Source organism: Danio rerio, chromosome 17 (genome assembly GCF_052040795.2).
Source record: "Danio rerio strain M-AB ecotype USA chromosome 17, GRCz13ab, whole genome shotgun sequence".
Lineage (NCBI taxonomy): Eukaryota > Metazoa > Chordata > Actinopteri > Cypriniformes > Danionidae > Danio > Danio rerio.
In genome coordinates, this window is record NC_141037.1 from 43,855,253 (window position 1) to 43,867,527 (window position 12,275).

General features: G+C 37.8%; 1 protein-coding gene across 1 annotated transcript in view; it reads left to right on the forward strand.

Moving 5' to 3' along the window:
* LOC141378420 (lysine-specific demethylase 5B-B-like) overlaps nucleotides 1–4,578 on the forward strand; it is a 41,784-nt gene extending 37,206 nt beyond the window's left edge. Inside the window, exon 7 of the mRNA XM_087290953.1 lies at nucleotides 4,558–4,578. The gene's annotated coding sequence lies outside the window, so the exon portion shown is untranslated. The remainder of the gene's footprint in view (nucleotides 1–4,557) is intronic.
* Nucleotides 4,579–12,275: the final 7,697 nt, after the last annotated feature.

Consider the following 12,275-nt stretch of genomic DNA (forward strand, 5'->3'; position numbering starts at 1 on the left):
TCATTGTATTTTGTGTGCTCAAGTTGCAAATTTATAAAAAGTAGCAAAGACTTACACTGCTTAGAAACTTTATTTCATGAATCAAAATGAATGATTTTGCTCAAAAAATGTCCTCCAGAATGCTTAAGGGAAAAACCACATGAGGCAGAGTAAATGATGAGGTAATTTTCATATTTTGGGTGAACCATCTCTTTAAAATGGTTTAAATAACATTTTAGGGTGTTTAATCAAACCGAATTGTGCTACATATTCTTCAATGTAATCAAGAGAAGGGCAGCTCTTCAATCCATTTTGCCTGGAAGACTTGATTTAATTAGTGCTGCTAATTATTTTAGATGAACAACAAGTCCCTCGTCTTGTCAACACAGCTTCATCTGTTGAAGCTAAATTGATGGATAAATATAACTCTTTGAAGTGAAGGGTATGCAAATATTGTCTAGATTTCACGCATAGAAAAGTGTCTATGCATACTGTATGAGAGAAGAGATGCATTTAACGGACATTAGTAATTATCAGGATTATCCTTTTAATGTTTCCTGCATGGCTGCTGTCTCCGACACTGCATCTGCGTGAATGGATGTAAGCAAACCAAGCGCCACTGCCACCTAGCAGCAATTCATGGAACTTTTTTAGTGTGAAGCTAATTAGAAAACTGTTTCCACTCATACACTTTGATATTTTTGTATGGATTGTAATATTATGTTAGTTATTAATAGTTGTCTATTCATGAAGATCGTATTAGATGGAATCAGTCTGGTGTGTTGTGCAAGGTATGTTTTTTTTTCTACCTGATCCAAAGCAACATTCTTCAACCAACCAGATTCTGGTTTTAGGTTTCGTTCATAATGAATTAGGGTAAGCATATCAGTGTTTTAATTATCCATCAGATTTTAGGGGTATTCTTGAAGTTAAGGTTTAATGGATTGTTCACCCAAAAGTTACTCAATATTTACTTTTCCAAACTGTTATGAGTATCTTTCTTTTGTTGAACACAAAAAGCTACAACACTGTAACCACTAACAAATAATATGGAAATAAGTGTTTACAGAGTTTTAGTTATCATCAAAATGTCTTCCTCTGTGTTCAACAGAAGAAAGAAAGTCAAACCAGTTTGTGACAGGTGAAGGGTGAGAAAATTATGACAGAATTGTTAGTTTTGGGTAACACTCTATTTAAGCCTATGCACACGAGTAAATATGAACAAACCCAATATTGGGTATATTTTTTACCCAAAATTGAAATGGTATCCTTTTAACAGAACTGTTGAGTTTTCTAGTTTTAACTCAGCGTCAAATTCATACCACCCAGCATTTTTTTAGAGATTGCTTCATTGGAAATTTTTCTCCTTTTTACAAACTTGTTTCTTTTGAAAAAGCAACTTTGGCATCCTGAGGAGATTAAAATTCACAGTAGTATCTCCATATAACAACACTAATGATATCACCTCAAAACCCAATTACTAATAATTTAAGATTTCACTTTAGTTTGAACTTTCTGCACAATTTTTTACACAGTAAAAAAAAAGTAAAAATAATCATTATAAATCATCATTATTATTAGTAGTAGTATTTATTATTTGCATATTTATATTTGTTTTAATGATGACATAATTAGGGAATATAGTGAAGGTGGATTAAAGGCTATAGATTTTGATATTATGAACGGAGTACTTAAACTTAAATGGCTGCAAACATTTATAAAAAAATGAGGATTCTTATTGGTTTGTAATCCCATCTTATTTGTTTAAAAAACTAGGGGGTATAAAGTATTTTTTTTTTACAATGTGACTTTGAATTATCTAAAATTCCACTGAAACTTTTCAATTTTCATAAGCAGGTTTTGTTATATTTGAAGATGCTGTACAAACATAACTCCAGTCCTCATATTGTGTCATTATGGAACAATCGCTGTATATTAATGCAACGTAAATCTTTTTTTTTTTTTTTTTTGAAAGATTGGTGTCAAAATGGTATTTGGCCAGTACTGCATATTTTGTATAAGAAGGGATATATAAAGCATGAATAGTCCTCACTTTAGATTAGGTCTCAAAACTGCATGAAGTTGAGTTAATAAAGCATTTGTTAACATACATAGTAACCATTAATAAATGCCTGAATAATAAGAAATATAAACTTTTATTTCAATAGTTTATTAATCATTTACTAACTCATTCTGAATGATCCTAAAAACTACTCTTAAATACAAATAGTTTGTAAATAATGCAATACTTAATTTATTAATGAAAAATAAATCATTAACAAAGTATGAAAGTACAATTATTCAGCACATTATAATTGTATTTGTAAATCAAGAATACAGCATTTGTAGCTGCAGTTATAAACTGCTTACTAACGCTTATTAATGTAGAGTTAATGCTTAATAGATAATGAATTCACTATTTGCTAATGCTTAATAAATGATTTAAAGTGTGTAGTTATTATAAAAAGTGTTATGAATTCAAAGCCCAAGTGAACCGCACTCAGGCCCCCTCTTCCAACCGGGCCAGGGCCGGCCAAGTGAACCGTGCCTTAGCCTGATTCAGCGCACTCACACTTCTTAAACGATCCGGAATAGAGCCTGTGCATGGTTCAGATAGCATAGTGTGAGTACGTCCTGACTCCTAAAGGGAATGGGAGATGAGACTCTGATGGATTTAATGTATATTATGCTAAAAGCACACCCATAACTTATTAAGAGAATAAGCAAACCCTGCTAGACAATGTGTCAGGGCACAAAGCGTATTTTTCCATCCTTAAAATAGCAAAAGTGCATTTGAATATGGCTTTAATGCTTTTGCGCCATGCTCTTAATACTTTGTGCTTAGATCATTAAAATAGAGCCCTAAGTATTCACAGCGCTTCATTATTTCCACATTTTATGCTACAGCCTTATTCTGATTTGGATTACCTTCTATATTTTTTATCATAGCTTGAAATCTTACTCAATTTAAAAAAAAAAAAGAGCATCCTCTTTCTGCTTGTTATTCTTCAGGTTTCTACAACTTGCTTGGGGTCCACTTGTGGTAAATTATTTGGACAGGCACAGGCCTTTCTTACAGTTATCAGTGCATGTCAGGGAGTCACATGGGGACAAAATTCATGATGTTTTTGTTTTCCTGTCTTTTTTCCTTCTGTTCGTGGTGAGAGCTTTTAGATGTCTGTAAAAGAGAGAAAGGGAGTAGTTGGAGTTTTTTAATTTTGTATTTTTTCATGTGTTATATTTCATAACCTTTTAAAATGCAATGTTTACAAAGATCAAATTGAAGAAGGTCTTGGCCTAATGTGATGGTTTCCATTTTTTTTTTAAAGACCTCTATTTTAAAACAAAAAATCCTTAAAGGGCCACAAAACCTCAACCCCCTTTTCAGCAGAGTGTTCTCAGACCTCTTGTGTCAAGAGTCCACACTTAGCAGATGATTGATTATAAAGCTTGTTTGGCATGCTGTCCATGGAGAGCCCTGAGCTTATAAGATCCTCGAGCCCGAGGCCTCCTCCCGTTTGCAAGGCAAGAAGAGAGTTTAAGCTCAGGTAGATTTCGAGAACTTCACTGCTGTAGTAACAAATGAACAGATAGAGATTGCTCTTAAGAGATAAATATTTACTAAAAGCATGTCTATGATGCCGATTTAGATTAATCAATTAACTTAAGTTGCATGTTTTTTGGACAGTGGGAGGGAACCGGGGAACCCAGGGGAAACACACGTGAGCACGGGAAGAACATGTAAACTCAGCACAGAAACATCGAGAGGCTTGATAAGGACTAAAACCAGTGGTTTTCTTGCTGTGAGGCTACAGTGCTAACCACTGGGCCACCATGACACCCATCTAGGAAAAAAGAGGAGTAGGGGTGGAAGGGGGGATTCTTCAAAATGAAAATGGCTGTTTTATGGGACTTAGGGTATTTATTGAGGCTTAGGAACCACCTGATTGGTGAATCATAAATTGAATAATGCTGGGCTGGCTGCAAGTAATCATAAGCACGTGATTCTCTCGTAATTAGTTTATAAATAAACTTCACTTGAAAAATGTCAGGAAAGTGGATGAGTCCAGTTTTCTTTAGGGAGGAGTGTCAAAAGAGGAAAGGGTTTGCATGAAAAAGGGAGCTTCAGTATTAGCACACACTAATTTTTACAGAGGCAAAACAAACACAGACGCAGGGAAGACAGTGACTACGTTTACATGGACATCAGTAATCAAATTATTTGCCAAATTATAAATTTGTCGACTTTAACTGCAGTTTGGCACTTTCACTTTCATTCAGGAATATTTCATGCACGCCTCTCATGACAAACAAGATATTGGATGCGAGGAACTGCTGGAAAAGTTTCGTTTTATGCAATGTTTGAAAGTGCATACCGTATGGGAGAAAAAAAAAAACTCTGCATTTCTCTGCAACTTAGATGCATGTGGTGGGTGCAGAGAATAGCATCAGAAAGCCATGTATGTATAGACTATCCTGTCACAAAATGGGGCGAAAATTCTACATGACGGTAATAGTTTGATTAAGGTGTTTACATGTTTACATTCGGAGAGCAACATTTTCAGGCGGATCTTTTAGTCAATATTGTATTGATGTTAACGTACTGTAAACTTAGTAACTAAATCTTGACTAAGGTATGTCTTTAAAAACTGAAAGAGTACTGCTGATGATACTAACTTTGCCATCTGAATAAACATAAACAAAGAACATTGATCACACACCAAATCTGTAGAGACAGGACCATCAACACCCAAATCCGTAGAGACAGGACCATCAACACCAACTAGAATCGTGTCCTTTTTTTTAAAGAAGAGTGGCCAATCTGGATTTCATCGTTTCCAGATGCTGAAAGCTCTCAGGTAAAAAATGCCATCATGCATATTAATGAAGTTGCACCTCATACACAATAGAGCGCGCTGATTGGTTCGAACCAAGACTGTTTCTTAAATTAATGATGAAAACTCAAATACGTCACGTTGTACAAGCAAGTACAGACATCTAGTCTCCGCGCTGGAATTTACCATAGGACCTAATCGCCGTGACATGGGTTTTAAATTTCTTTTTAAACTGGAAGATCGAATTTTCTCGAAATTACTCAAAAACAACCAATTTTCACTTTTTTGTAAAATGTATGTATCTTAATAGTGTTTTTAGCAATGTGAAACATATATATGACCAGAGCTTAACATTAACACCCAACAACCCGCCAAATGCGCGTAGAATTTAGCTTTGGCGGGATAGACTGCCACTCCCACTAGCCACTTTAGCTGGTTGAAAATAATTTTTAAAATGTAGTTTTCTTAAAAGTAGGGTTCGACTATAAGGATGACCCAATATGCGTGCAAATGTTAAATAATTAAATAATGCAAATAATTGCGTTTGCGCGAGCAATAGAAAGCAGGTGAATACCGAATGAGAGGATGATCAGTTGCGCTAACAGTTGATGTGATGCGTGCAACTGTTTAAAGCACGTGCACGCTCCTGTTTCCTTGCCTAGAGCAACCGTGCCTAGAACGCAACTGTGATTGGTTCTTTTTCATATAGACCAGACAAAAAGTTATGCTCATGCACCCACAGTCTTGCTGCTTTCAAGAGCTCCAAATATATCTTTTTGGTAAGCAGCACCGGTTGCTTTCGCTTTGAACAGATTATTAATTGGCCTTAACCGTGTGATAATTCTTCCATTATCACACACAGCTGCTTTCTTTTGCTTACGGTTATTTTTGTTTTAATGGTTTAACTATCTTTTTTTTTGTTTGTTTTACAACAACATTGCTTTAATATGAGATTAACTCTTCATTTGTGTGTAGTTAACTGGTGATCTGAGAGACCTTTAGCAAGGACAGATTACTGTGCATATTTTGGTACATGACAATAATAATTTTTAAAAGTTAATAGTTTTTCTCTTTTTTTTAAGTTTTGTTATATAAAAAGTATTGTAAACAGCTTTATTTAGCTTGTTTTGACACATTTACATTTTTTCACAAAACGTGTCAGGCATATTGACACAACACAATCTAAACCAAATTATTTTAGCATGTCAAAGTCATATTTATGCATATAAAAAATATTTTCCCAACAACAAAATTGTGGCTAGTGAGAATGCAGAATCGCTAGTAACATTGGAAAACAGCCACTGTGGCTGGTGATCAAATAAGTTAATGTCAAGCCCTGTATATGACTGTCAACATCGCAATAAATGTGTTTTGGTGTTTCGTGACCCTTTAATGACCCCTCATCACTTAAACAAACTTTTTTCCTATTTTTGTGAGCATGTGCAAATTGTAGCCGCAGTTTCCTGTTCTTAGCTAGAGGAGTTAGGACAGGAGTGGCACCCGGTGTGGTCTTCTGCATACCTCAGTTGTAACAAGTGATTAATTGAGTTACTGTACCAGTCTGCAACAACAAGGTATTTGTGCCCACAGAACTGCCGCTCACTGGGTATTTTCCCTTTTTCTGACCATTCTCTGTAAACCCTATAGATGGTTGTGTGAGAAAATCCCAGTAGATCACCAGTTTCTGGAATGCTCAGACCACCCTTTCTGGCACCAACAACCATGCCATATTTAAAGTCTCTTAAATCACCTTTCTTCCCCATTTTGATGCTACGTTTGAACTGCAAAAGGTCGTCTTGACCATGTCGACATGCCTAAATGCATTGAGTTGCTGCCATTTCATTGGCTGGTTAGAAATTTGTGTTAAGCAGTTGGTCAGGGGTACCTTATAAAAAAAAAGAATGTATTTATTTCATAAAGTACAAGTTCTTTTCAAAATGCACATACGTTTTGTCATTTTCGTTTTTCTGTTGAATAAAGGATTATATTTGCAATATTTATTTTGTCATTGAGGATTAAAGTCTAAAAATCTTATCTCGTCTCATTCCCGCAAACCCAGTCTTGTGTCTCATCTTGTCTCGAAGGGTTTGTCTCATCACACCACTAACTGTCATTAAGTTTTATCTTCAAACTGGAAGAAATTTAATTTCTACACAAACTAGAGTGACCCCACATTACTAAATACCAAGGCACCAAACCTTTAACTGCTCCCTGTGTGAGCCTGTAAGAGAGAGAGAAAGAGAAAGAGCTTTGGACAAATGGATAAAAGAGTTCATACTGTTCATATACAAGGTTTTAAAGTATTAATAAATGATAAGTTGCTAATGCAAGGAACAGACTTGAAATGACATGTTTGTAATGTCTTGGAGAGAAGTTTAATCTCATGGAACATTAATGAATGTAGCAGACGAGTGTTCACATCGGAAAAACAATCAAGTGACATTACATTTATTCAGGAGTGCCATATGAAGGTCAGACAAGCAGAACTGTTTAAAGTGGGAATGAGTAGGTCATGTTTTTCATAGCTTCATCACACTACATGATGTTTGATTAACCTGATGGGCTAATTATCATTCATTCGTTCATTTTCCTGAGGCCTCCTCTCTTTATTTATCAAGGGTCGCCACAGCGGAATGAACCGTCAACTTATCCAGCATATATTTTACGCAGCGATGCCCTTTTAGCTTCAACCCAGCACTGGGAAATACCCATATACTCCCACATACGCTATGGCCAACTTAGCTTATTCAGTTCACAGAAATGCCAGCCTGATCTCACGAGAAAACGTAAGTATTTTACGTTTTGGCAGTTTAGTGGCTAATTCGTACGAATTCAGTCGTAAGAAAATGTACGATTTTAAAAAGGAGGCGTGGCACCTAACCCCACCCCTAAACCCAACCATCATTGGGGGATACGCAAATCGTACTAAAATGTACAAATTAGATCGTACGAATTTGTACGAATTAGCCACTAAATAAAAAAGTTACAAATTGCCGTGAGATTGTGTTGGAAATGCCAACTGACCCAGCCAACTCTCGAACCAGCAACCTTCTTGCTGACCCATCATGCTGCCCTGACTTATTATCCTAATTCATAAAAGTATATGTTTTTGTGGGACAAATTTAGTTTCTTAAAGCCATGTTAGAGGGCACACAAATAGTGCTATAGAATATATGCACCTAACATAAGTGATCCATCTTACTTGCACAAGCTTAATCACATGCTGGGAAACTCTGAGGGTCAAAATATTCTTGCTGGAAATTTTAATGAAGCAATGGATTCATTTACTGATAAAAACTCACGTCAGACCCACTGTTTGATAAAGGGACGAGAAGGATGAAATATAAGTGCTTGAGGCAATTCAAACCAAAGAAAAGGGATTATACCTTTCTTACTCATTCTTACTCAACATGTATTCAAGGATAAATTTTGTTTCCAGTGTTACAGCTTTATTTATATTTGTGTGTGTGCATGTGTGCTTGCTTTGTCTGTACTGATTAATATGTCTTTTTTTTCAAGGTCAACTCCACCTCTCCATACCTGCAGCCAGTTTATTAGCAATGCTTACAAGCAGAATTTAAAGCTGTATTCGGGGTGGCTCCCTGTTTCCCAGCTCTTGCCTGGCTTGTCCTTTTTAAGCTCTCTCTGCATGTTTCTTTATCCTGCTGCCATAATGAAGACCTGAGAGTGAATGCCTCATGGTGAGTTGCTTAGGGGGTTTTCTTTGTTGATCTGTGTTTGTTGTTCATTCATTCATTCATTCATTTTCTTTTCGGCTTACTCTCTTCATTAATCCGGGGTCGCCACAACGCAATGAACCGACAACTTACCCAGCACATGTTTACGCAGCGTTTGCCTCTCCAGCTGCAACCCATCTCTGGGAAACCCATCCATACACACTCATTCACCCACATACACTACATAAAATTTAGCCTCTCCAATTCACCTGTACCATATGTCTTTGGACTGTGGGGGAAACCGGAACACCCTAAAGAAACCCACACAAATGCAGGGAGAACATGCAAACTCCACAAAGAAACGCCAACTGATCCAGCCGAGGCTCAAACCAGCAACGTTCTTGCTGTGAGGCGACAGCACTACTTACTGCGCCACTGTGTCGCCGTGTTTGTTGTTTATTTAGTTAATTTGCTTAAAGTGTCCCTAGTATGGATTGTCATTGTTTGTTTCCCTGGTATGTATGTATCAAAAACCACCGTCATTGTTTTGTAAAATGCATTATTTTACCTAATTATCTCAACTTTTCCCATATGATTTATCAAGAAATTAATTTTCCAAACCTTTCCTTTGCATGATGATAATCTGCGATGACTATTCTGATGACCCAGTCTGTTGTAATTGGTCTATCGCAAGCAGTGTGATGTCATGGTCACACTAGAGTTTGAGCATGTGAAATTTTGTTGTGTGGCTCTGTGAAAAGGGGTTGGGAATAAACTATTAGACTTTTTAAAAAGCAAGCGATTGGTCCATATTTTAAATTTTAATCCATAGAGGTCATGTTTCGACCTTCAATTGGTCTCACACAGTCACATGATGCAAATTTGAGTTCACCAGGCTTGAACTTCGCAATGCAGTGAACTGCTAAACTTCAAAAAAACGTCACAAAAGCTTGCGTTTCTGCTCTGATGCATTCACGTACGTATAAATGAAAGTCTGTGGGGAAAAAATCCAGTGTGACAACAGATTGAGTCTGAAAGGAAACACCCACCACGTGTAACATTAGCTAGACCTTGAGGGAAGTTGAGGATCCAATAGCAGTTTATTAAGTAAATCCTCTTGCAAGCAAAGGTCGAAACAAGAACAAACAGGTGCATAAAGATAATCCAAAGTGTAGTATAAAAACTGGCAAATAGTCGGTACAGGTGTAACAGAGGCTAGCTAGTGAAGTGCTATACAGGTAAACCTCACTCCACTGAGCTCTAAAAGTGCTCGAGCGACAGACTTTAGAGGACATGGTCTTTAGCCTTCTTGTTAGAGCAAATGACTCTCATGTGGAATCGCTAATTCAACCCCAGCTCGAAACAGGTTGGGTAGTGTAGGAGTGGCAGTGTTACATTGGTGCCGTGACCCAATTGGGAGTGAGGTTTAGGGGCGTGAGTGTAACGGAGGCCAGCTTGTGAAGGACTGTGCAGGTGAACCTCACTCCTCTGACCTCTAAAGAACAGGGGCCTCATGTATCAACGCTGCGTACGCACAAAAACTTTGCGTACGCCAGGTTTCACGCTCAGAATCGCTCACGTTTGGATTTACTAACAATGAACTGAACGTGGGAATGTGCGCAGCTTCACGGCAGCTTTCTGGCAGGCGTACGCACATTTTTTGTGCGTGTCTGTTTTATTTCCATTGGCGACTCCTAGAGGCAGTTGTGTTAAATTCCTCTCTACAAAGTGTCTGAGCCTTGCAATGGCAGCTGTATGAGACGGGTTCAGCAGGTATATAAGGTTTCCATACCATACAGTTGACCAGCTAAACATTAAAGCACAATTTGCAGCAGTCGCCTGTTTTCCCAATGTAATCTGAGCCATCTACCGCACGCACATTGCTATAAAGACACTATCTGAAGATGAATTTGCATGCGTGAATCAGAAACATTTCCATTCAATAAATGTGCAAATAAAATATGATGCACAAACTTATTGATGATTCCTACTTGTCTTTCTCGTGATAAATAGTTGGCAAAATCTGATATGTAGCGGGGGAAAAAACAAGAAAGAGTTTATCGGATGCTGTATTCGAGCCGAGCTCATGCTCGAACGTATCAATTCATGATCACATGCGTCTTACGAGTAGCGCCACTGAGACTGTTAAGCATTATGCAACATTTTACAGATATAAACCACACTATTTCTTTTTTTAATGCACTCAGTGCGATGTTCAGACCCAACTGTGTAAACCGCATCAGCTAAACTCTCCCACTCTATTTTTTTTTCTTTAATTCCGGAGAACAAACTTGCAAATAACACCGCTTTTCTCCGGTCTACCTCCGAAAGCAGCACCTCCAATTCACATTCTGTTCAAAGTTTCTCTTTTTGCTTGCTTTTGCCATTGCTTTTTCGTTAGGTTTTTCCATTAGCATAGTCATTAGCATATTCATACGGGGGAGGAGGCAGGGAGGGGTTTTGTGCTCGTGCATGTTGCGCTTAGTTTCACGTTCATTCAGATGTACAAAAGAATATGCGTGAGATTCGGCGTACGCAGTGTTTCATACATCTGAATTTTTTTCTGCGTACGCACATTTACAGCTTTGTGCGTACGCAATGTTTTAGTAAGATTTCCACGCAAGTCTTCGTACATGAGGCCCCAGGTCATTTTCTTTAGCTTCCTTTTTCGAGCAACCGACTCGCATGCAAAGAGTCTCTGGGGTTTGATCCCAGCTCAAAAATGGTGGGGTGGTGTTGGACTGGAGTTGTTCTCCAGCAATCGGCCGCCACTAGATCAATGGTGATCGTAACACCATGGCTTATCAAGACAGTATTGAAGTAACATGAAGCCATGGTACAGACTGTATGTGTGAGACTATATCTGTAATGCAGGAACGTATTGATAAACCACAGCAGTTTGTACACCATCTTATTGCTTTATTTTTCATCATACCCCCATGTAAGAATAGTCACATACATTCAGTAGTAATTGAAACAGCAGCAAAAGTTGACCTATTTTTTAGCATTAGCATTTTAGCAAGCATGTTGGATGTGTATTCTGGCTAGCCAATGGGTTAACAGGTTGTGATTTGGAGGAAGAAACTGACTGAAATAAACTGGATACTGACAAAGTCAAGGTCAAACAAAGTCCCATGTACATCATTCATCTCTATTCGTCCTTTAATAACAAATGGCCGGAAAATCCCGCTTTGTGGGATAAGTTTCTGTAGCAGTCATCAGTAAAATAAAAGGACAAGGTTGTGTCTATACTGTGGTAATGTTGTAAAAATGTACTTTTTATTTTTCAAAGCCTCATCTGAATGCAGTAAAAGCGGTGACTGATGGGTTGATGGGTCTTGGATAAAAGTGAAGAGGAATGGGGTGTGGGGGGGTGGTGTTGGGTGTAGCTGGCCCTTGAAAATGTCTCTGGGGGACCCCATAATGTATGGGCCCTTAGAATCGTCCTAACTTTCCTAGAACGAAAGGTTCTGTTTAATTCTTCATATAATCCCCAGATGCTGTCCGCCGTGCAAGTGGCAGCTATATGTAAAATTTAACACCACGTATACCATCGCAAATGGGCTTCCACTGAGTAAACTAATATCGCTATTCATGGAAAGACCGGTATTGCTATTATCATGATGTATGCATGTAATAAAGCACAGTATATGTCAAAAGCATCAGTGCAATATCAGACACCATCCATGAGAACAGCACAGTTACATGGTTAACAGATTCATTCATGTCAAGCAGTGTGTGCAGGGCCAATGAGCAGTCTGTGTATCTTTTGGTCACTCAGTTA